At 44.5% G+C, this 20,782-nt stretch overlaps 1 pseudogene; it reads left to right on the top strand.

The window, feature by feature from the left end:
* The first annotated feature begins 13,851 nt into the window (after positions 1–13,851).
* LOC105104495 (importin subunit alpha-1-like) lies at positions 13,852–20,256 on the top strand (annotated as a pseudogene).
* The last annotated feature ends 526 nt before the right edge of the window (positions 20,257–20,782 follow it).

Here is a 20,782-nt window from a genome sequence, read left to right as displayed (position 1 = left end):
AACAGTGGAGGGGGTGCCCAATCTCTGGAAATCCCCACCCCTTCCCCAACATAGCTGGAGCAATGTTGTTAGCCTATGAAATTGCCAAGCCCATAAAAATTAACCAGCACCGCATCCCGGCCTCTGGCCTCTGAGGCAGCCACGTTGTGCCTGTGGGACACGTATCTCTAGGGCCACTCTCGCTTTCCGAGACCACCCCATCTCCCGGGACCGCCTCTCTCCTTCTGCGACAGCCACGCTATGTCTCTGGAGTGTGCATCTCCCTGGATAAATCTCCTTTCACTCCCCCTCGACTTGCTCTTGTGTTCTTTCCTGCACGAAGCCAAGGACCCTCATCTGGCGGGTCGAGTCCTAGGGACTCTCCAAGACCTGGGACACAATTGTCCTCTCACGCCCCATTTTTCCTGCAACATTTTCACTTATTTTAAGTCAAGCTCAGTGAAGACCAAAGTAAGCAGCGTCAACTGAAATAAACGCGCAGCCTAAAAGTTAAGAGTTACGGTTTATTTGGCGGGAGGACTCGAGCCAGGATGACAGCCTCTCAGATGCTCTGAGGGACTGCTTGCAAGAGGTAGGGGCGGAGCTAGGATATATAGGAGCTTTACAACAAAGACCTGGTAGTTGGAACAATGAAAGATTGCTTGTTATCTAAAGAAAATCAGACATCTCAAGTTAAAGGTATGGGAGGAAGCAAACATTTGGGCTCACTGAATTCATTCTTTTAACAAGCACCTAGCTATCTAGGGCCAGTGTCCTGTCCTTTCTTATTCTGCGTCCGCTCAGAGGGCATCACTGCGAGTGGCTGCAGAGACCAGGCTGCAGGCCTGTCCTCACTGGGGGGTGGCGGCAGCCGCTGATGACCTGGTTTCAGCATTGTTTACTGATATGATTGCAGTATTTTTGTTCACAGCAGCAACGTGTGGCCGGCACTCCTACCTCCTGGACTGGACTGGGAAGTGTGGCCTCTTCCAGCCTTCTGTGCACGGAGGGCAGCACCTGGCAGGCGTGGTGGGTCACCTTGGCTCTGCTGTTCGGTCAGTATGTATTAGGTGGAAAGATACTGTAGTGACATATAGAGGTTTAAAAAAAATCCATCAATCCACATTTTGCAGTCGTTGAATGTTAAAAAGTCTTTGCCCTTAGTTAAGGTGGGGAAACTCAGGCTTAGGTGGTACATGTCCTCCCTAAATGTCTTGGCAGCAGAACCAAAGCTGTCCCCCCAAGAAGCCATCGCCTCTGCATCTCACTGGGTAAATTATAAACGTGTAACTGCTTTTGACTAGTTAAAAAAATATATATCCACTCTAAATATCAGATACTGGGGGAAAAAAATAAAGGGACAAACGGAAAATAAGTCAGCATCCAGCAGTAACAGTACATACAGTTCCTGGAGAATTCTCAGCCCCTTTTCTCCTGTCCTCTTTGTTTAACAACAGAATCTGATTTTACCTGTTTCGAACCTGACTCTTTCATAAAATGCTACAGATATCAAATCAGTGGAGATGGTGCTACATGAGCACTTTAAGATTGACATGTTATGCTTCTGAGTGGATATTGTGAAATTGTGGTTTACAATCAAAAATTTATTTGGTCTTCTCCCCCCTTTTCTGGCACAGCTAAAAACTCTTGGAATTTCCTAAGTGATAAGAGTGATAAAGGTGTCATTTGTTATGCTAATGAGGTAACTTTTGGAATGCCCCCTAGGTTACCTAAGGCTGGAGGCTGGTTGCTGGGAGAGGCGACCACGTGATGAGAGGGTTAAATCTTTCTGTTCCACCCCCTGACCTCCAGAGAGAGGAGAGGGGCTGCTGGTTGGATCAATCACCAATGACCAATTAATCTATCTTGCCTATGTAATGAAGCCTCCAGAAAACCCCAAAAGGAGGGGGTTTGAAGAGCTTCCAGGTTGGTGTGAACATTTGGAGATTTGGGGACAGTGGCACTTGGGGAATGCTGACAGTTTCGAGCCCCTCCTCCGCATCCTGCCCTACGCATTTCTTCCATCTGGCTGCTCCTGAGTTATATATCCATTAATAATAAGCCAGCAATCCACTAAGTAAGGTGTTTCTCTGAGTTCTGTGAGCCACATTAGCAGATTCATCAAATCTAAGGAGGAGATCTTGGAAACCAGTGATTTACGGTAGGTAGATCAGAGGTACAGGTGACGATCTGAACTTTGACTGGCAGCTGAAGGGGGAGGGTAGTCTTGTGGGCCTGGGCCTGCAACCTGTGGCATCTGATGCCATCTCCAGGTCGATGTTGTCAGAACTGAGTTGAATTGTAGGACAGCTACTTGGTGAGAGAGAATTGCTTATTGGTGGCGTGTGTGGGGGGGGACCCCTACCCCACCCCAAACTCACCCACCATGGAATTGTGGCCAGACACAACAGATGTAATCTCTTTTATCATCTCCATGTTGATGGCCATTTAGACTGCTTCCATTATCTTGTTAAGGTAAATATTTTTCCGCATCAGTTTCATATTGGTGCTTCTTCTCTTTGATGATTGAAGATTTTGCAGCTCATGAAATCCTAATTAACTGAGAATATCGGTTCTAATGAGTGAGTGGCAATCAAAGAAAGGGCAGTAACTTGACACACAGGGAGAGGGCCGGAGTGGAGCTGGCTCTGGGGCAGGTGAACAGTGAATGCACGTACATCTCTGCACAGGCGGGTGGCGGGGACCTGGGGTAAGTGAGAGAACACAAACCCTGATTCGTTGGTAATATTTTGTTAGATTATAAAGTTGGGTAGTGGTTATTAGATTTTTAGGAGTAAAATTTAATGTTTTTACATCCTGATCTAATGAGGAGCTTCATTCAAAGCTGGAATTGTTCTACCGTGATAAAGGGTGGCTGGATAACCCAAGGGTCAGACTTTCGGCGCTTCAGGTCTTAGACAAAAGACTTACTCATGGCGTATCCACCGCACCTAGCGCCAGCTCAGGAGCCCACTCAGTGTTCCCTGATGTCCCTTGAATTCAATAACTGTCCTTCCTTTTCACGGGGATGCTTCACGGTTCTGTCAGCTTTATGGATAAAGATATTCTGCGAGGTACAGTCATTGTTCCAACCTTCTTCCTCCTCCTGATACTGATGGTAGAATTTCAAAATGTCAAATAGTTTTTTACATTAATTGAGTCTGAAAGCTAATTGCGAAAAAAAAATGACACACAAAATGATACCAAAAGGTAAAATATAGAGACAACTATTTCAGGAAAGATTAAGAAAAACAAATGGGAATTTCAGCCAAAGAAAAATAAGAAAACAGAAACTATAAAAGAAATAAAGCAAGAATATTTTGAAACTTGAAGAACATGAGTCTTTAGACCAAAAGACCCACCAGAGACCCACATCTAGACGTGTGCTTATGATATTTACATAACCAGGATTTTAAAGGAGTTACTAAAATATTCAAAACTTGAAAAAAAAATCACTTAAAAGATAATTGCATCAGCAGTACTGAGTGAAAAATGCAGTAAAGCAAAGCTGTCATATTATTGACCAAAAATTATTTCAAAATACTGTTTGTTGGATGTAGCTACTGGCTTTTCTTCTGTGCTTGCATTAAGGAAGATATTTATTCTTTTGTTATTTATTCTTTTAAATTGTTAACCGATACATTTAGATACACTCTTGCTATTCAGCCCATTCAGGTATTTTATCAGAAGAGAAACGCTAAGCAAATGACCATGTTAGGTTTCTCCTAAAACTTCACATCAACAGAACTTAGTTTGGGTAAAGAGAACACATACCCTGGGATTTTTTTTTACCTCTGACAGATTTTTGTCTGTTGACACATGTAACCAATAACAGTCTTCCTTAAAAGCTTTACAGATTTTCTGTTTTCTTTTCTGCAAGTTAAACTATTTTTACTAGCTCATTCCTTCACGCATTTACTCCACAAACATTTATTGGGGACGTAACATGCCATCCATTGTGATAGGCAACTGTTGTATAAACCAAACAAATTGCATTTTTCTTTCTTTTTTTTCTTTTTTGTCTTATAATCTAGTGCCAGATGAGGGCAGTTGTTAGAGAGACAAATAAGGAAATAGGTAATTAAAACCCAAGTTGATAACTGCTTTGAGTGGGCTGAAAGGCTCCTGGGATAGCCATCTATTTCAAACTGGAGACAGAGACAGCACAGGAATCGTCCTGGAGGTGTGGAAATTGTAGTATAGTCCTGCTTTTTTTTTTTTTTTAAATAAAAGAAGTTATCTGATTGAAATAAGGCTAAAAATTGAAAGAATTTTCCACACAAAGGAAGCATCCTATTCAGAGTGTAGATGCCAGAGGGTTTGTAGTGTGTAAGGACCACTGCTTGCACGAAAGGTCAGAGGTGGGGAATGGGAAGAGACGCAGCAGGGCTAGCTCGCTAAGGCCTTGTCGGGGAAGTAACTTGGACCTTATCTTGAAGGTCATGGGAGCATGTTTTGGTGGGTGGCAGAGTCCAATGTATCCTTTGTTAGGAAGATACTCTAGCAAGTAGAGAACTTAACACAGGGGCAACACTGAAGGCAAGAAAGTCAGTTAGAAGGCTGCTTCCTCTGCACAGTCAAGAGAGATGGAGGCAGGAATATGAAACCAGGAAAGAGTGGGGGTGTATTGAGGTGCAAACGCACAGATGGTATTAGATAAATGTACAAGGACTCAAAGGAGAGACCTGGATAGAGCTGGAGATGGAGCTCTGTCTGCATACACTTGGTGACAACACCATGGGAACGGTCAAGATGACCAGGGAGAACGTGTGAAGTCAGCCTGAGAGTTGGGTAGGAGAAAAGGATTCCAAGAGTGAATGAAACTAGGGAACAGCAGAGAGGGAGGGGGAGAGTCACGAGAGAATGAGTACCATGGGAGCGAGGAAGAGGGCTTCAGGGCACTGAGACTGGTTAGCAGCACCTCATCCTGCAGAGAAAGCTAGAAAGACAATGACAGAACTTTCCGTTGTATTTTGCAACAAAGAAATTATTGGTGGCTCTAGCAAGAATAAGACACAGTAGCTACAAACAACTCCATGTTTGAAAACGGGTAGAAGAATTTAGGATATAGGCCTCATCACCTTTTACTTGTAGAATATGGTGACGGATTCTGACGTTGAAATCCTTTTGTCTAGACAAGTGGGGGACAATACTGCAGTGCATTTCCAGATCTTCCCTCCCATGGGAGGAGAGGGAGATGCTGTTCCAGGTCCATCATTTGGTGATCTGTCCTGGCCTCACACAAGTATACGGAACTCTCCTAAGAGACGCTGAAGCAGAGACTGTCACCGCAATCACCCGCCCCGCTGCGCATGTTACAGAACATTGTAACGTCTGTACTTCATCTGGTCCCTCCCTGGCCCACGTCCAACATGCTGTCATGGTTTTTACTCTTATTGTGCTGAGTTATTATTCCTCCTGGGACAAAAATACAGTCATTTTATTTGAATTTTTTTCACTCATTTCCTTTTCTCCATCTTCCTCCCTCCCTCCTTCCTTCCTTTCCTCTCTCCTTTCTTTTTCCCTTATCGTCATTTCCTTTTGACATCTCAGTCTTTACAATTCCATCACTGAGTTAGTGCATTTTGAGAGCCTTCTAAATTTATTCTATTATCTCCATATTTGTTCTGCCGTTTTAGTTGACATCTCTTCATTTTACTAGCTTCAAAACTCTTCAATGAAAAGCTAAAGGTAATGAGCATGGAAGGAAGGAGTTCTCAGTGGAAACAGACCTCACCTTGCACAAAGGATCCATCGGGTATCTGCGGAATGTTTACTGTGTGCTTTGCACTCTGATAGACTCAGAGGAGGGATGATAATAAAAAATGCTGTGCAATTATTATTCAATTTAATGGAACAAACAGTTCTATATAAACTTGTGAGATAATTAGCAAGTACAGAATTTCTCTCTCTATATATCTACATATATATAATCGTATACTCTGGGTTTACTCCATGAGGAATCAGTTCTTGGAACAACAGAATAACTTATGCAATTAAGTATTGGATTATGCTGACATACATGAACTTTTACTCATTGTGGTGAGCTGGAAAATTCTTGGGCTGGATCCAGGGCTCCCAAAGCCCAAACTGTTTCTACCATAGACTCAGCCACACTGGTTGGTTCCAAAGGGAGGGCTGACCACGCCAGAGGACACTCCCTAGAAATATACAGTCTTATAGCCAGCTAGTGTTCTGGCCTCAAAACCTGCTGTGTTTTCCTGGAGGTCTGGATTTGATCTCACGTAAGACAAAAGATGACTCTGGGAGAGACCAGGCAGGTCTAAGAGGCTCACTGCCTGCTGCTTTCCTCTGGGTAACTGCCCTGGTTTGGTTTTCTAAGGAAGGGGAGACTTTCCCATGTGGGAACACCCACAGTCCCTAGTGTGCTATCAGCATCAAGGAGAACGAGAGCTTCCCAAAAGACTGAACCTCAAGACTTCACCACGCAGGAAGCAAGAAGCCTTCACACATCATGGACGTGAGGATCTCTGCTCCTGTCGCCGGAATCATCTTTGACCCATCACAAGACATCACCAACTCCTTCTCATCATGCGACATGAAGTGGTGTGGGGATGTCGGAAGAGCAGTGTGGCAGCGCCGATGGATATGCCGTGCCTCTGTCCTGGAGCTCGGCACCTGCATCACCCACTCACCCACAGTCAGGTTAAGTATCAGGTAAATGTAAAAAAATGGTCAGTTGGTTATCAGGCCTATTCTTGACCACAGGTGGCGTTTCCCCTTTCACACTGGGTGTGCGCCCGGGGATTGGAACCTGCTGAGCTGCAGGCACCCTCACTGTTCCCACCATCCTCACACTCCCTGCAGTCATTGGGACCCACACACTTCACCCCTCCTCATAGCCACCTGGAATGTGAATTTTAGGAACTAGGTCACCCAGGAAGATAGAAAATATAAGACATTTTAAACTAACGTGAGGTTGCTTCTTACATGGTGTAGTTTCTACTCCTATGCAAACATTTACTTTTCTGCTGACAGTGTCTCAGGTCACTGAACACCCATGGAAAGGTTGCAAAGAGCTGTGCTTCAAAATGTTAAGAAATTTGGTTTGAAAAAATGCTAAGGTGGGACACTCACTCTGCTCGGGTATCATTTGGAATGGGAAATAACTCTAAGCTCCATGAGTGCAAAGACTATTTTGTTTACATAAATCTTTACAGTGTCTAGCATAGTCCTTAACACACAGGAGGTGGTCATTCATTATACTGGAATGAATGAAATTTTAAAAAGGGAAAATACACTTGGGGTTTGAGGGTGATTCTTGAGCACATAATTATTAGATATGTAGTTACAAGGTTGGATTTTTCTGATAGGCCTCTGATGATCTTGTTAGGTTCCTGGGGGCTGCACTTTGACTTGGGATCTAGTATGAATCTGGTGTGGACTATGCCAATGGCTTTGGGCTGAACACAAGAGGACACTGTACTGATTAAGCCCATCCAGTGGGTTTTTAAATTTCAGTTATTGTATTTTTCAGTTTTATAATTTCAGTTTGGTTCTTTTCTATAACATATTTCTTTTCTGAAATACTCTCTTCTTTTCATTTGTTTTGGGATATGTTGTAATCGATTGCTGGAGCATTTTTATGTTACCTGCTTTCAAACTCTTGTGGATAATTCCAGCGTATGACTCATTTCCGTGTTGGCATCAGTCGATTGTTTTTACTCATTTGAGATCTTCCTGGTTCTCGCTATGCTAGGTGATTTTTTTAAAAAACTGCTTCCCGGAGTTTGGCCTACCAGGGATCCCATTTCAGTCCTGTATTTTTGCATGCAGTCACCCTGTTTCGGTTCAACCCACGGGGCCGTGCCTACGTCTGTGGGCTGTGGTTCCAACGGCTGTTTAATTCTCAGAGACTTTTGTCAAGCTGTGGTCTGCTTGGTTTGTCTGGAGACACGCTGATCCATGCTGGGTTGCCTGAAGGGGTGGCAGGTGTTCATATGGGATCCCCTTTTGCTGAAGCCCTTGTCTCCAGGTGGAGAGGGGCTTTCTGGCTTCCTGGGTTGCTGGCAACCTGCCTCTGCTGTTCCCTGGGTCCTGGTGACCCTAAGCAACCGACCTTTTTCCTCCTACATTTTACTCTTGTCTCTTATCTTGGATTTTATAGTTGCCCTTGCCAGGAATGAGTAGGGAGAGACAGGTCTACATTACCTTGTCTGGACTGGAGCTGGAATTTAATGATAGTCAATGAATCTCCTTCCTAGATGGGATACCAGAATTTGCTGGGGGTGCGGGCAACGTGGACCTGGCTCTTTGGGTTGGCAGAAAAAAGAACAGTTCTAGGTGTGTGTTGGCTGCCCATGCTCACATCTGGGAGGGGTGCCCATACCCCTTCCTCCTACCTTTTCTTCCCAGGCAAACAGCCCAGGTGATTGGTTCAAGGCCTCCTTATCAGGAGATAGTGAAGGAATAACTTACCCTGTAAGGAGTAAACAGTTTACCCCATAAGCATCTTCCCTTTATTGTTTCTTGTCACTTTTGTACACAGGTATTGCAAGATTCTGAAGTCAGGATGTGCTTGTGGGCCCAGAAGAGCGAGTGCAGGCAATTACTCCTTCCTCACAGGGCATCCAGGATATCAAGGCAGCACCCGCTTCTTCACTCCGCTGGACTGTGTTGGTCTTCTGTGCCTTAGGTGAAACAGCCCTTCTCCCAGTCTGGAGCAGTGACCTCCTGTGTTCTGCCCTGCCCGAGCTCTTGGTCGTCTCTTAAAACTTTCTAAGTCCCATCAGTATCTCAGAAGGGGATCTTAGCACCAAGATGCAGACTGGTTGGAAGCTAGCTGCTCAGGCAGAGATTTTCAAGTGTGTAAATATAAACCATGCTGAGGGACCCAGAAGCATAAGCCCCAACGGCCCAACAGAGCCGGATGATCTACAGATGGCCCCTGGTGACAGTGCAAAACCTGGGGACCCAGACGTAAACTAGGGCCTGATGTAAACACCCCGGACTTCACCCCGGGCCCTGCCCTAACCCGCGCGCAGAAGTAGACCCTGGCACACGGGTAGACCCAGGCCCAAACCGAAACCTGGGGCCAGCCGTAAACACCCCCACATACGCCCGGGGCCCAATCGTAAATCTCTCACACGTAAGCCCTCCAGACAAAAAACCCTAGACGGACACCGCGGGGGCAACACCCCCAGGTGGAAACCTGGGGCGCAGACGTGCACGGCCTTTCGCCGTTAACCAGGGCCCAGTCACAATGCCTGTCACAAAGCACCCCAGACGTAAACCTGCAGACCTAAATTTGGGGTCCAGTTGTAAGCTGCCCAGACGTAAACCCCCAGTCGTAAACCCGGGGGTCCAGTTGTAGGCCCCTCAGTCATGGCCCCCGAGTCGTAAACACCCCCTGAGTCGTAAACAGTCCCAGTCGTAAACCACCCCAGTCGTAAACAACCCCTACTCGGGTCGTAAACACCCCAGTCGTAAACAACCCCCCCAGTCGTAAACATCACCCCCAGTCGTAAACGCCCCTGTGGTAAACCCTCCGGTCGCTAACCCCCGAGAAGCAGCCGCGGAACGCAGGCCTCAGACGCCCGTCCAGGCCCTGGAGCAGAGACGGAGCCGGCCAGGCCCAGCGCTCCCGTGTCAGACCCGACGCCGACGCCGGTCCGGGCGACTCCTCGACCCCAGGAGTCTCTGACGGGAGCCCGACCCTCAGGAGGCCGCACCGCGGAGGAGCCGCTGACAGGACGGCCGCCGCCGGTGAGTCAGCGGTTCTGGGGGTTCTGAGGGCTGCGGTCGTGGGGGCGCGGCCTCGAGTGAGGGCGTGCGGGCGACCCCGCTCCGAGGGTGAGGGCCGCCCCGGGGGGTGGGTGGGGGTTCGGGGTGGGACTGTCCGGCCTGCAGGCCCCTGGGAGCCCTCGGCCTCGTCCGGCTTCTCGGAGGCCCCGGGGCACCGCGGGGCGGGAGCTCGGGCCCTCCTGTGGGGCGTGTGGGCTGGCGGCGCCGCGGGGGGCCGGGAGGTGCCGGTGAGCGGCGCTGGCCGGGACCCGGAAGCCGCGCCCCGCGCCCCGCGCAGGTCCCCCCCCCCCCCGGAGCGCCGACTGCCCCTCGCCCTGGCGGCCCCGGGTGGGGTCGGCGGGGTTGAGTGGTGGCAGGGGGCGGCGCTTTCGGGCGGTGGCAGGCCCGGGCGTCTGGCTTGGCGCGCGACGCGGGCAGGGCGGTGATGCCCAGGAGCGGGAGGAGTGGCCCCAGAGGGAAACGTCCCCCTGAGCGGCGGCCGGAAGACCGCAGTTCTGTGGTGTCAGAGTTCTGTCAAGTGCAGTAGACTGGTGGCTCTTTCTGCTGCCGTTCCCGGTATCCAAAGAGTACTTCTGCGCCAGACTCCGTGCCTCTGACCGCCGCTTCTGCTGGGCGGTGGCGGTGGTGAGGACCACCGGCCGCTCGGCGGGGGTTCCGTGGCTTTGTCACAGCTGTCTGTGGCGCGGGAACGCCGTCGGTAGCGTGGCGGTGACCACGTGATTGGGGCCCTTACTCTGGATCAGGGCCCGGGTTTAGTCCTCATTTCTCCTTAAGGCCTGCCCCGGGAAGTAGGCGCTATCGCGCATTAAAAGTAGCGAGGGCACGGAGGTTCTGGCGGCCGCGGTGGTTTGCGCGAGTTCGCCCAGGGCGCCAGACGGAAGTCAGCGCCTGGATCTGCGCCTCGATGCCTCACCTCGTGGGCGCGGCCCGTGGCACGGCCGGGACTCCCGCCCGGTGTGCTTCCTTCTTCATGGCGCTTCACCCGTTTAGTGTGGGTGGAAGTGTTCTCTTTCACCCATCCCTGTAATTTTAGCAGTGTGTTTGAGTCTTTTAGTACCTGGAGGATTTGAAGATGGCAAGGTGGGAATTAAACACCTTGTTAAGAGGCTTAACGTAGCTGTACTTCCGGTTCCGCTGGCTGCGTTTTCTTTCCAAATGGGCTGGTTGGCAAGGGTGGAGCAAAGTCCTTATCTCTCCGCACCCTGTCCCTTGTGGAAGGCAAATTCACTCCCATCTTTACTTTATCATGGATTGTGGCTTGTTCTTATTTATCTAGGGAGGAGCCCTTAAACAAAAGCAGTTGTGAGCTAGTTGGGAAAAAATACATTGTGATATACCTACTCTGAAGTCTAGTGATGTTTTAGATATCGTTTTCTATAGGTTTTTTACAAAGCAGAGTGTGTATAAAGTTGATTGACACATTCTAGTGCTTTTTAGTGCTTACATGAAATATACCAACTATGTTTTGAAATCTTTTTTTTTTGTCACTTGGGGATACATTAAAATATTTTTGCTGATGACATGTATTCATTGTAACAAATATGGGAAATGCAGAAAGGAAAAAAAATCAAGGAAGAAAACAGAAACTACTTGAAGACCCACCATCCACAGGTGGCATCTATGAATACTTTGTTGTATTTCTTCCTACACCGGTCTGTCGGCTATGCTTGGATGTAATTTAGATGATGATTTTTTCCCCCTCGACATCTGGTGGTCATGGGAGAGTTTGATTTTAGCACTTTCAGGAAGCTGTTCTGTGTAGTTGTAAAATGTACAGGAGCTGGATTTAAAATATGCATCTCAACATTCTTATAAAGAAATTAGTAAAGTTAAGAACAGAATATAATAAACATCTCATCATTCCATCACTTAGACATGAGGACTGTTGTTTTTGTCTATGTATTTTCTCATTCTTTCCATGCGTATGTATTTTTCTTCTTAAATGGTATGGTTTTTACAAGTCAGTATAATATGAATAAGTTTACATACCAAATAATTCTATCACTTTTATTTATTTTTCCTAGAAGCATTTATTTTATAATATCAAAGAAATGAAAACATTTTTTGTTTAATAAAAAATATAATGGGATAACATGATTATTGAGAAAAAATAGTCCTTTTAGGTCTTGAAGAAAAAAAATAATATAAAAGCCCACCATTTTGGAATAGCCTTTTTTGCTGTATATACATCTAGGTACTATTTTTTTTCCCATGGATTATATTCATATAAATATTTTTTCTCACAAAATGAGACTGTAATATATACTGTTAACAGATTGTTCAAATATTGATCAAATATTAAGTGAACATACTTAAAGTTAAATCTTTGAGTATATTCATAATGATTTTATTCCACTTTGGAGTGGAATAATTGGACCAAAGGATTTGCTCTTTTTTAGGTTTTCATAGGAATGAGCAAATTAGTTGGTGCTAGTATGTTTCAACTTGTCTGCCCCTCAGTAGTGTAGGAGGTTCTTCATTTCCTCCTATCTAGGGCAACTTTGGATACTGTAACTTATTTTTAACATTTGATAATTTCATAGCTGGAAAGAGCATAAGTATTTTCTCTTTCAAAATCACTTGTTCATATTCTTTGCCCATTAGTCTATGGAGGTCTATATCTTTTCAAATTTTATCAGTCATTTATGTTCTAAGAATATTAACTCTTTGTGACCATATGTATGGGAAACATCCCCTCCAACTTTTAAATTGTTTATCAGATCTTGAGGCTACAGGAAATTTTAATTTTTATGTCCCTTATTTCTGGTAAGTTGACTTTCAGAATCAGCTTGGGAAGGTAAGTTGGTTTCCACCTTTCATAAAAAGAGAAAATCTCATTGCCAAGTGGCATGTCCTCAGCTTGAGTTTTTATTTAATTTTTTAATGCTCTCTCAACATTTTTAAATGGAAAAAAATGAGATAAAATAAATGCCTCTGATGTGGGGATGGCAGAGGTGTTTTCTGAACTGATAATACAAACAAAAGCCTCATTTTTGGTTTAAACTGGTAGAATAGCTTATTTTCTCTATGACTCACCCCTAAATCAGTTAGATCTCCAGTAGGGCATCTCAAACTTTCCAGAGAATGAGCCCCCTTTCCAGTAGGCACAGACTGTTACTTTGTGTGTGTGTGTGTTTGTGTGTGTAAGTCAGCATGACGTTTATGAAAGGCCAGGGCACAATCCCAGTTTAATAGGATGTCTAAGTGTGTGTGCCTGGCAGCTAACTGGTTCTTTGAATGAGTTTAATCATAATTTTCATGTCAATATATAGTAGTATTATGAATACAATTATTTTAAAGATTATTCTGCCATTTGGTATATCAAGGCAGAAAAGATTCTTTTGGTTTGTGCCAGTATGTGAATGATTGCTGAACTGACCAGATCCCCCCATGTTTTCTCATTGTGATGACTTCAGAACTAGGGCATTGCACTGATTTAGTCCCAGGAATAGATTTGAACCAGAGTTGCAATGGATCAAAATGAGGACCTTATTCCAGTTTCATTTCTCTAGACTGGTTTTGTTTTGAAGATGCTCTGAAACATTTGAATCTAAGTATTCTAGATTGCAAATAAGCTTGCTAAAGACCCCACCACTCCCTACTGTCTGGTACCTAGTTATTTCTCCTCTGAATGTTACCTAGGTGGCATTTAAGTTTGGTGTCCTAATCCATAGAGTAGGTACTCATAGAGCTGTCAAAAGTCAAGAAGATGAATGTGAGGGAAGCAGACCTCTAGATCAGATCACTAGAAAAGACTGGAGGGCAGAAAGATGGGTAGGAACCCTCTTGATAGAACCGATAGCCTGGGGCAGCTCCCCTAACCAGTGAGTGGAGACCACAGAAAGGAATATATTTGAAAGGACAAGGTGAGAACAGGGATCAGAAGAGGCAGGTGAAGCACAAGGTGGGCTGGAGTGTGGAGCAGCCCCAGGATGGTTCCTCGAAGGGCAGTGATTCTCCATCAAGGGCAGTTGTAGGTTTCACTGGCATCCCCAAGTTGTGACTGACCATCTGCGTCTTGCTAGTCCTAGGTGTGTATGTGTGTGTGGTCAGTGTGTGTGTGTCTCCCCCTACCTGCCAGGGTCTTTGTCTGGAGCATGACGAGCCATGAAGGTAAAGCATGGATAACCCATAGAGATGGTGCCCCTGAGTTGTGAATTCCAAGCTTTTCTCTGCCATCTGGGCATCACTTCAGCTCTGTCTGTTTGTTGGTCACAGAGACTAGAGTCAAGGTGAGGTGAGAGATCCACCTCGTGATGAGCCAAGTGGCAAAGAACTTCGGAGCCACTTTTTTTTTTAACTGCCACTGTGAGCTGGCACATGGCAGGGTCCTGCCATCCAGGTTCAGATGCTGGCTTTGCAATGACAGTTGCATAACGTGGATACTTTTCTACTGACTTCTGGAAAAACTTGTTTCCTCCTCTGAAAAATATGTATGCTAATAGTCATTAGCTCATGAGGTTACTGTGAGAATTGAATGAGGTCATCTTGCAAATGTGCTTAGTGTGGTACCTGGCCCATTGCAAGCATTCAGTAAATCTTAGCTGCTCTAATGTTTAAATGGAGATTGGTAATTTGGTAGGTTTTTGTTCAGGATGCTCTAGCACTGCTAGTGCCTGGTGCTCACTCTCCCACTCCCGCAGCTCCAGGACTGGGCTCTGTGAGCAAGATTGAGGTGAGGGGGCTGATACTTGCAGTTTCTCTTTCCTAAGCTACGTTTAAAAAAAAAAAAGGGAGTGACACATATGCTTCTTTGACAAAATATGTGTTAGAGTGAAATGAATTACCTTGAGATTCCATATCATCCAACGCTAACATTTTTAACCATGTCATAAAATCTTCAGAATGTTGACTGGGGTAGTTCTTTGTGCATGAAGCTGAAAAATGATAGATAATTTTTCACTTCATAGAACATAAAATTGCTGTATGTTTTACATTCTCTTATCTGAACCTTTTAGTAGCACAGTCTAGGGGAAAATTTTATTTCTACTTAAAAAGTAGTAAAGAAAATACAGACCTGTCGTTTTAGGTGTACATGTCTCTGGAAGGCAGATGGATGATGAGATTTAGTAGATAACTAGGTGCCTCACCCTGACCTTGTCCTGGTATAACTAGAAAAGATTGTGATGCTGGAGATTCCAGAAAGTTGACAATGAAAATTCCTGTAATTTAAAAATTGTTTCAATAAAACTCCCTATACTTACTGGAACCATCACATTAATTTTTAGATGGTCCTTTTTTTTCAAAGGCTAACCTCCACATTTAACCTGGGTGCATGGTAAGAGAAGAATGACAGTGATTTCCTTAATTCAGGAAAAGTTAAACAAATCTATATTGTGCTAGAGCAGTGATCTTCTCTGTGTTTTATTTTCTAAAAAATGTGATGCTTGGCTGTCACTTTTCTGTTTTCTCAAGAAATACAGGATACAAAATATTTATAGAAAATCCTCATTCATTTTATTACTAATTTTAGGTTTAAATAAAGTGTTTACTACACAGTAGTGCCCTTATCTAGTAATGATCATGCTGCTTTTATTGGTTGTACTGTGATAATATCTAGTCTGTGAAGGGTAGGAGGCCTTCTGCTGTACCACCTGCTGGGTAACGAGCTGGTGCTGCACACACACAAGGTTTCTTTATAAATGACCATTCTGACATTTGGAAAAACTATACTGGCCGACCACATCCCCTTACATAGCGATACAGAAGTCGTACAGAACACAGAACACTTGTTTGTCCTTTCTGAGCACGTAGCTTTCCTGTTGTTATGTATAATTCAATTAAGAAGTATACATTGGACGAAGAAAATTCAAATTGTACAGAAGATTTTTCATTGAATAAATGACAGAACAAATTCCAGAGTGGAGAGTGGATTAATATTATAAAAATGTAATTTCCTTCCATATTCATGTATAAATCTGATGTAATTCCAAGTAAAATCTAAATGAATTTCATAAATTTAACTTAAAACACACCCTAAAAATAACTGGATGAGAATAGTTAAATAAATCTGTGAATACTGTTAAAAAAAAAAAGAGTAATGAAGGGAATTTAACCTACCAGGACACACACAATGCACACATGTTCTTTCCTAAGACTTTAGACAAAAATGTAATATAATGCAAATTATTATCATAATATGTTTATATGGTTTAATATGATGCACAACCCCAAATCAACCCTTGTACATGTACAAAACTACTTTCTTCCTTTAAAATTTTTTAAAATGACAAGTCCAAATCTATATTTCCTATGAATAGGCTTAATCTTTGATTAAATCTACCCTAATACTAATACATTAAAATCCAATTGTAAGAAGTTATTTGGTGTAAAACAAAGTACATTTTTCAATTGTATGAGTAATTAGCATTGTATAAACGTACTTTTAAGGATGTGAGCTTAGCAACAAAGTATTTAAAATTGCACTAAATCTTCCCCAAATACACTGAGTCAGTGAGTAAACTTCAGCCCTACCAAGTTTGGTAAACTGGGCTACTTTGTAATGTGCAGCAGGTCCAGGAGGATGTGTTGTAATCAGGAGGACACTGTGTAATCATTCTGGCCTGTGAGCTTCTGGTTTCCTCAGAATTGCTTGCATGTACGTATACAATGCAATGATAACACATACGTGCTATAAAATTATTTATAAGCATGCATTTCCTTATTTTGATATAGGAAGGTGTTTGATATAGGTTTCTTGACAAAGCCTCTTAAGTGACAACTGGAGATAAGTTGAATGTATAATTAACGCATTGAACTATTTTTTAGTACTATATAAGACTCTTTTGGGCCCAAGAAAACATTGGAAGGGCCTAGGTACTGAAGCAGTGATTCACTCATTGGCCACCCTGGCAGCCTGAAAGCACACCCAAAGTGCTTAATGCACTCCTAGGCTGGGGTTAAGGCGAGAAAGATCTGGCCCGTTGTGGGTGGTTCCTAGCTGGAAACCATTTCAGTCAAATTAATTTTATTATTGAGGGAACTTACTCTGTAGCTATACTATATAAATCCTAGAACAATTTCACATTTGATATGTATACTATTGGGTAATGTAAGCTAGAACCGTTAATTGACCTAAAGGGAGAAAATAGAGATTATAATTTTTCTTACTGATCCACTCATTCATCTATGCACCAACCATATCTAAAAGTTGAATCTCTTCCAGCGAGGAGCTGAAGACAGAGATGAATAAGACTCACTTCCTATCCTGGTGGCCCTTGCAGCAGTCCAGTAAGGACTGGTCACAGGACAGGGCATGGAGCAGGGATGCCTGGGGAGTGGCTGAGGGCATGAAGGTGGGGGCTGGGGAGACTCCCACAGAGAACACAGCTGGTGCTGGAGGTGTCAGGAAAATCAGGTGGTCCAGGGAGGAGGGTGAGGGACAGTTTCCCAGCGAGGAACTCAGCTGTTTCATGTGGCTGGACCTCAGGTGCCTGTTCAGAGAAGCTGCATGTAACCCATCCCAGGCTCACCCTACCACAACCACACTGGCCTCCCACGATTCCTTGAACAAGGCAGGTGAATCCTGCCCTCCAGCCTTGCAGTGGCACTTACCTCTCACAGTGAGCTTCCCCAGGACATCCACGTTGGGCTCTCTCCCCCTGCTTCAGGCTCCTTTCGAATCTCACTTGCTCCATGACAGACCAGCCCCCTTTTTACATTTGGAGCCCTCTCCTTTTCTGACACACCAGATCCCTCTTTCTGATTCTACCTTTTGTTTTCCCAGAGTATTTCCCACCTTCTCCTGTACTGTTACAATTATTTATTCTGTTGCACATTTGTATTTGTTTTCACCTGCTATAATGCTAGCACCTATTTTCTCTGATGATATATTCCAAAACGCATAAGCAGTATGGAGCACATAGTAGGTGCAATGCAAATATTTGTTGAGTGAATGAACAAAGATATTAGATAGGTCAGGCAGTTTTCTGAAGAGGTAAAACACATGGGTTGAAAGCTGTTCAGCTTGGACCAAGAGGGGAATCCCCATACCCACTGTTGTCGCCACATTGCTGCCATGGTTACTATCACTTGGACTAGGAACTGCATCCTCACTGAGAAGACACCTTCACCACCATGCTTACAAGGAGACTTTTGGCTCTCATCTATTATTCACTCACTTCTCCATCGATTTTGCCTGCTTGGCAGAAGCCGGGTAGCCTGAGTAATCCCAGTGACAAGGAAACGTGTGAAAATGGTTTTGGAATCTCCACTCATAGGCCTGAAAGTCAAGATGGATTTGGCATGGGAATGTGTGGGCCAGTTTTTAGTTTTTACCCTTATAGGATTCTCTTTTATCTGGTTAGCTAAAAAGTTATGTCACCCAGATGGTTGGTCACCCAGGGTCTGAAGGGCTGCAGACCCAGGACTCAAACTGGGTCTCAGTTCAAGGCCCCATATGACACTCTGCTGGGCATCTTGCAAGGTACATGCCACCTATTTTCTCAGTTAAATTTTATAGCAGCTCTTCAGGTGTGAATGAGCGCATTATTGCCAGTGTTTTAAAAATAAGAAATTGGAGCCTAAAGAGGTCAAATAATTTCCCAAGGATTGATCATTTAAGCTATTTAGTGATAAAATCAGGTTTTAAAGTCAAGCAGTTTTACTTCAGGGTCCATACTGACTATGCCAGCTAGCTACTTTCTGTTTCTGTTTATTTATAAAAAGAAGGAAGATTTCCATCTTTTGTCTCTTAATCAGGCTAAGAGGCACTTTGAGGTCCTTGACTGAGCAATGCTATGCAGACCCAGCAAGCTCTAGCCCGACTCTGGAAGTCAGCAAAGTTTACTTGGCAAGCATTTGGGTGTCTGGGGTGCTGCACCACCTCCTGTGGAAGCCTGAGCCTGCTGTGTAGCTTCTGCCTTTGTCTCAGAACCACGGCCATCCATGAGAATGCTCATTCACCAGCTGCTGGCCTTAAGAACATGGGGAAAGGCAGTGCAGAAATGAAGCAGTGCCGAGCAGCAGTTAATGTGGAGCTGAGGAAAGCTAAGAAGGCCGACCACATGCTGAAAAGGAGAATGACGCTGCCTCATTCCTGATGACGCTGCTTCTCACTGCAGGAAAACTGCGACAACCAGGGCACTATAAATTGGTCTGTTGATGACATTGTCAAAGGCATAAATAGCAACAATTTGGAAAGGCAGCTCCAAGTGACTCAAGCTGCTAGAAATCTGCTTTCTAGGGGAAAACAGCGCCCCTATAGACAACATAATCTGGGCTTGTTTGATTCCAAAATTTGTGTCCTTCTTGGGCAGAGCTGATTGTAGTTCCATTCAATTTGAATCTGCTTGTTCCCCCACTAACGCTGCTTCCGGGACATCAGAACAGACCGCGGCAGGGGTAGACGGTGGTGCTGTCCCAGCATCACTTCTCTGTCGGCCTCTCCCTGGGCTGACATCAGGGACCAGGCTGTGGGGGCCCTGGGAAGCATTGCAGGTGGCGGTTCAGGGTTCTGGGACTTGGCTCTCAGGTGCGGTGCAGCTGACTTGCTGTTGGCTCTTCTTGCGGTTCCTGGTAAGTCATCTGGATATGTGTCTTACCTGGACGTGCTTAAACCTGTGTCGCAGCAAGAATGCTGCACCCAGCTCATATGCTGTTGAGCAGACTCTTCATGCTGTGGTTTGTTTTCTGCATCTTGATGACCAGAAGTATTAGCGGATGCCTGCTGGGCCATTTCCTACCTTACTGGTGGTCCAAATGGACGGACTGAAGTGGTTGTGAGGACAGAGGTGGTACCCCAACTTGTGAAGCTTTCAAGAGCTACTGAATTGCCAATTGTGACTCGTGCACTAAGAGACACAGGAGACACTGTCACTGGAACAGACCCAGGTTGTAATAGATGAGGGAGCACTTGCCGTCTTTCGCAGCCTGCTAACAGGTTCCAAAACTAATGTTCAGAAGGGAGCTAAGTGGACAGTGTTAAACATCACGCTGGCCGCCAGGACCCACTACAGTCCATTGTAAATCTTGCATTAGCCCCGTTTCTTGTTGGTATTCTCCCTAAGGCAGACTTGAGATGCAAAAGGAAGCTGTGTGTGCCGTGGCCAAGTGTACAAGTGGTGGCACAGTTGAACAGATTGCATACCTTGTTCATTGTGACCTGATGGAACCATTGATGGATCTCTTCACTGTGAAAGATACCAGTTGTTCTGGATGGCATTTCAAATATCTTTCAGGCTGCTGAGAAATTAGGTGAAACTGAGAAACTTAGTATAATGATTGAGGAATGTAGAAGTTTGGGCAAAACTGAAGCTCTACAAAACCGTGAAAATGAGCCTGTGTACAAAGCTTTGTTAAATTTGGTTGAGAAGTTTTCTTCTGTAGAGGAAGATCAAACTGTGCCAAAAACTGCCTCCACAGGCTGCACAGTCCATGTTGAGGACGGCACTGCTGGGACCTTCAGCCTCCAAACTGCACAGCTGAGGTGTAAAGGTGTCTGCCGTGTGCTTGCTTGGCATGAACGTGTCTCGCTGTTTCTCTGCTAAGAACTCTTTTTAAATGGGGTTTGTTTTTGTGACACTTTTTATAAAAGAAACTATACTTGAACAGTTCCAAACTACACATACTGTATGAAGCTTCTCCTTTCAGTGGGTCATTAAATTCCACCCTTTTCTTTACTTCACCAAAAAAAAAAAAGTTAATGGACTAAACACTTCATTTAAAAGGCAGAGAATATCAGGATGGATGCTAAAGGGAGGACCAACTGTTTGTTGTCTATAAAGGATGATTTGTTTTTGATTTAAGTGTACATAATAGTTGAAAGTAAATGGATGGGGAAAAAAAGCTATCTGAACAGAAAGCATTACAGAGCTGGAGTCACTGTGTTAACAGCAAACACGTATAATTTCAAGACCAAAAATTGTTGTCAAGGATAAGAGAATTCCAAATTGATAAAAGTGTTAATTCATCAGGAAGTCATAACGAATGTAAATCTGTGTGAACCTAGTAAGAGAGCCTCAAAATACATGAAGAGAATATCAATAGTATTAAAGGGAGAAATAGGAAATTCCACATAGTAGATTTAAAAATCCTTTTT

Source organism: Camelus dromedarius, chromosome 26, assembly GCF_036321535.1.
Source record: "Camelus dromedarius isolate mCamDro1 chromosome 26, mCamDro1.pat, whole genome shotgun sequence".
Taxonomy (NCBI): domain Eukaryota; kingdom Metazoa; phylum Chordata; class Mammalia; order Artiodactyla; family Camelidae; genus Camelus; species Camelus dromedarius.
This window is presented reverse-complemented; position numbering and strand designations above follow the sequence as displayed.